The sequence below is a fragment of the Triticum dicoccoides genome, chromosome 1B, assembly GCF_002162155.2.
Source record: "Triticum dicoccoides isolate Atlit2015 ecotype Zavitan chromosome 1B, WEW_v2.0, whole genome shotgun sequence".
NCBI classification, from domain to species: domain Eukaryota; kingdom Viridiplantae; phylum Streptophyta; class Magnoliopsida; order Poales; family Poaceae; genus Triticum; species Triticum dicoccoides.
Genome location: NC_041381.1, coordinates 673,953,001 through 673,958,435, shown reverse-complemented (window position 1 = coordinate 673,958,435; position 5,435 = coordinate 673,953,001).

Below are 5,435 nucleotides of genomic sequence, written 5' to 3'. Positions count from 1 at the left end.
CGTCGCCCGACGTCGAGGCGCGCCCTGCCTACTTCGCCGCCGAGATCGACCGCGTGCGCGCCTCCCTCACCGACGAGTAGCTCGCCCTTCCCCAGTACGCCGCCGACAACCACGCGGCGTGGGCGCGTACTTCGAGCGCCGCCAGGAGAGGAGGCTGGCGTCTACCAACGGGGCGCCGGTGGTGGGCGGCGTGAAGAACAGCGAGGGGCGCCACATGTTGTGGGGCGCCCCCGGCCGCACGCTCGACGGCGTGCTGTCGTACCTTGAGGGCGGCAACGAACCGCCGCTGGCATACCCTCCCACGGCGGTCGCCCGGGCCCGCCGCCGTCGCGCCGGGCAATGGATGCCCAGGAGGTTCGATTCCTCCTCGCACTCCTCACGCTCTTCTTCCCGCTCCTCCGGCTCTCAGGCGTTGCTTGGCGTCAAGGCCGAGCCAGCAGCGGAGACGCCGCTCGGCCGGCGCACTCGCAGCGCCGGCATGGTTATAAACGAGGGTGGCCGGCGCGCCTCCTCGTTGGCTCCTCCGCGCTTCGTTAAGCCAAAGACGGAGCCGGGGCTCGCGGCCGTGAAAACGGAGCCGGGGCTTCCCGCAGTGAAGACGGAGCACGGCGACGTGGAGCTCGACGACGAGGCGGCCCTGAAATGGACGCGCAAGGACTACCTCAAGATGGAAATGGAGCGCCAGTGCGCCGCCCTGTAGCGCTTCGAGCAGCGCCGCCGGGGCCGTGACGAAGGAGGCGTCGTCGTCCTCGACGACAGTGACGACGATGACGCACCGCCACCGCCACCGGTCCGCCATGGCGACGCCGGCCAGGGGTCCAGCAGGGGTGGCCGCGTCAAGGAGGAGAAGGCCGCCGCCGACGACGACGGCGAGGATGGAGGCGACGACGTCGACTACACCGCGATCAGCGACTTCTTCGCCCCTTAGTTGTAGTTTAGGCCTTTTTTAGATAAATTTGTTATGTAAACCGCGAACATGTCTAATATATGCCAAGTTTGCCGAATTTTAGCCGAGTTTAACCGAACTTTGCCGAATGTTTTTTTATAAAAAATTTAGACGGCGTCTGGGGGCGGCGACTGGGAACCAACTCTCCCCCAGGTCTTTTTTTTTGCGCCGGCTCACCCCCAGGCGGCGATTTTACGCGCCCCCTGGTGGGCCAACGGCTGGAGATGCTCTTAGTCTCATGTGATGTATTGTATCTCTATTTTTGTTGCTTTGTGTTTGACCACAATAGTAGCTTCTTTTAGATGGTGGCCTCGATCAAATTATTTCCTTGCTTTCTGTTTGACATTCTAGCTGTTAATGTAGATCAGTGTTAGAGGAGAACAATAATAACTTGTGATTTATTTTTTGCATCAATGCAAGATAATCTCATGTTGTTCATTTCCAATTTATACGAAAAATAAAAACTTGAACTTGGCTATTACTATTAGCCGTTTTCGTGCTATCTGGTTGTTTCAAATAAAACTGCCTGTATAACTTGGAAGTTATGATGCTTTTGTGTTGATGATTGATGCCTTGATGGGAGCTTCTGTTTCCTTATATTGTTGTTTTAATTTTTGATTTCTTTTTTAGGATTTATGAGTAAATTTGAAATGGATATTACTGATTTAACTTGTAAGACCCTCCCATGTTATTCGGAATTAACTTTTCTGCTTCAGTTTTGCTGTGTACTAGTGCATCCTGATATCATGTTGAGCTGAAAGCGGGAAAGTATTTCCCTTGAAATGATGCTCATACTGAAGTATGCTGCCAGGGTTACTAGATAAATGGCTTCAAGTCATAATAATACTTGTTATTGATTTCCCCTATTTACACAAATACGAGTAGTATGCTAATCGTCTGTTAAGTAAATATCTTGTTCATTAAAATCCATTGAACATGCCAAATAGTGGCATTTTGGGACATGGTACATGAAACTGAAAGAACTATGGACTAAATTGCATGTTTCATCCTTGTACTCGCTGGCTTGTAACATAACCGCTGTGAGCGGCGTCGATGGTGCCCATACAACGACAGGAGAAGGGGGCCGTACCGTCGGCGCCCATACAACGACAGGAGAAGGGGCCGTTCCGGGGGACGGTACGTTGATACATTTTGCGAAACAGGATATGTAATCTTGGTGAAGCTTCTGCACTTTAACAGATGTACCTTTGCATCAGTCCAGCAGCTTGGACACAACTCTACTGTCAGACTGTTATTTTTGTGTTGGAAATAATTCAAAATTTTGACAGTGCATCCCAAAAGTTCAAGGAATATTTTTAAAATTGTTTGCAAGGTTTGTCTCTCCTCTGCTGTACCTCACCATGTGCATTTTAAAACCGTACCGAAAAACCATACTGAAAATAAACCAAAGCGAACCAATTTTATGGTTTTTATGGTTTATGGTTTTGGTATGGTATGAACTTTTGACACCCTTTTAAATTCTGTTTTTTATGGTGTATACTGAAAAACCGAACGGTTTACCGAATAAACCGAAGTAAAAAGTATATGTATATATCTTGGGGAGAACAACCATACAAGTAGTCATTTTTTGTACATAAGCTAGATTTTCTTTTAAGCGCATCCATTTTTATTGTAGCGTAATCATACTTCTTTTCAAAAGAATGCTAAGCACGTCCATAACCATCGAATCCATGCATTCAAATACACTCACATATAGTTATATACTCTTTGTATAAAAAGATATGTGTTTTGAGTCATAAATTTGTAAACTATTATATGTCATTTTTAAATTCGCGTCAACTTTGGTTTTTACGATATATACCGAAATAATTTGGTATATACCGAAACCGAACCGTATCTAAATTTTATACTGTATTTACCAAAGTATTAATACCGTACAAACCATATAAACCAAACCATGTAAATCGAATGAACAGAACGCATGGAGTGAGCTGTACCTGTAATGTTTTAATTTGTCAGTTTTACTCGAGTCTCTTCTCAACATAAGTTTGAAAACTCTTTGGATTTTATTTGTGTTGGAACTAATTTACTCCAAAGTTTGATAGTCCATACAACTTTGAGCTGGCACCAAGTTTTCTCTCTCTAGAGACCCTAAAATCACTTGTATATACTTCATAGGTAGGCTTGTATGAAGTCTAAATTCATAGACTGCTGCTAATAATCCTAGTTTTCATGCCATGCACAAAGATTGTCCCCTGATCAAGGACATGTATGAACTGCTCAGCCGACTGCCGGTCAGCAACACCTTTTAGTTCCATTACTGAACTATGCTCAGCCTTGGATGGTCAGCTTGAGTTGCAGAGGTCATCAGAGGTGCAAGATTGGGAAGAGAAAAGCAGCAGAAGAGATGAACAAGCTGCAAGCTGAACAAGCAAAGCAACAGTCTCTTGGAAGAAAAAAGGAGCGTAGATGTTATGGAAGAAATGAGGGTGAGAAGTGAGAAGGAAAGGCAAGGAAATGAGAGCAGTATGGGCCAACAAAAGAATGCCGAAAGAGAAAACTTCAATCAGTCCATGAGAGATTTTAAAATGCCAAGAAGAAGGGACATGGAGTATTTGATCCTAAGCTCATATGCTCCCGTGTGAACAGTAATATCGAAAAAAATTCAAAAAGATCTGATTTTTTTTGTGATGAACATTGATAAATTTTCTAACTGCATGCAAAATTTCAGGTTGAAATGACATTCGTGAAGGTTGGGGCAAAAATAATAAATCGATGGTCCAAAAAGACTATTGTTGGAAGCATTTTGGTGCACGGATTTTGTTATTTTTGCCCAGACATCCACGAATGTCCTTTCGACCTGAAATTTTGCATGCAGTTAGAACATTCATCAATGTTCATCACAAAAAAAAAATCAGATTTTTTGAATTTTTTACTATTTTTTTTAATTTTACTGTTCATGCGAGAACATATGAGCTTGGGATCAAAAGAGCACTTTTGAAGAAGAAGAAGAAGAAGAAGAAGAAGAAGAAGCATGTTTGACATTTTTAGGGACTGAGATATCATTGCATATGAAATGCTGAGAGATGTTAGTAATGCTTGTGTAGTGGGCTCAATTACTTCCCCCACTTGTAATATAGGAGGTGAACGGGTGACGCATTCTATATAAGCCACCCTCCACCATATAGCTCAGGGCCCTGGCTCTCTTATTCTTCTTCCCTGGCTCTCTTGCCACATAGCTGAGGCTTGGACACGTACTCTCCCTTCTCTCTCTGACATACACCGTGTAACTCTGTGTTCATGCCAGATCATAGAAAGCCTCTCTGGAGCATGAGATGTAGGGTTGTTATCTTCACTGCGAGAAACCCGAACTCGTTAAAAAACACTGTGTCACCCGTTTGCATCTCGATAGATCGTACTCCTTTACCCTACCTCTTTCTATTGTGGGAATCGTTCCCACGACATAAACCGGCCCCAGTTCCTCCATGTATGTGGGCGCCGATAGGATTTAGGGTTCCCGTCCCACAAATCCTCCGCAATCCTCCCCCTCCATCGTCAAATCCGCTCGGCTCCAGCCACGTTTTTTTTGTCCCATTTCTTCGTCCTTTCTTGCCGAAAATGTCGTCCGTGGGGGTCCTGGAGGCGATGGGGGTTTGGCAGCTGTGGTGCCGCGACCGCTGCAGGTTCGTCGGCCGTAAGCACCTCCACGACGACGAGGCCGACGGCTCCGGGCTCCGCACCCCTGTGTCGGATATGCAAAGGGAGGCGGTGTGAGGTCCTGCAGCGCCGGAGCGTGGTCGTGGGCATGGACGACCTTCCCCCGCCACAGCCGGCTCTTCGACTCGGCGATCCAGCGGCAACGCGCGGCCGAGGGGCGTTCTTTGCGGCAAGGACTGCCGCTGACGCTGGTGATGCGGCTGCGTCTGGGTAGCTGCTGGCGCTCTGGGAGGAGTACAGCTCCAAACTCGGCTCTCCGATTCGCTGACCTACAATACACTGCATGGAGGTGAGCTGTTGCCCGCCGAGGTCATCTCCAGCGACGAGGACGACGAGGGCGACGACAACGGCTCCGGCGACAGCAAAATTATCTAGTTTTTAGCTAGTTTAATCTATGTTTAATCTAAGTTTTATCTAGTTTGTGTGTACGGTTTGTATGAACTCTGGAAACTATGTGGCGCCAAATATCTAGCTCATCTAAGTTTAAATTTGCAGTATGTTAGAGCAACTTCGACGCAGGTACCCATTTTGTCTACCGTCGTTCGTTTGGCTCGGCGCGGACAAAAGTAAAGGTCCAACGCACCGACGCATTTGTGGCCCAAAGCGGACCAGCGGGCCCAATAGGGCGAGTCGACGTCGTAGGCGGAGTCGCGCCGCTGCTCCGGCGTCAGCATCGCCCGCTGCTGCCGCACCTCCTTCGTGTGCGCCCTCGCCGACCACGGCGCTGCCGGCACTGGGATCCTCTCCGGATCCAAGTGCCAGTCGTGTGGCATGGTGACATTAGGGTAGGGGAGAGGCACGCCTGGACGCA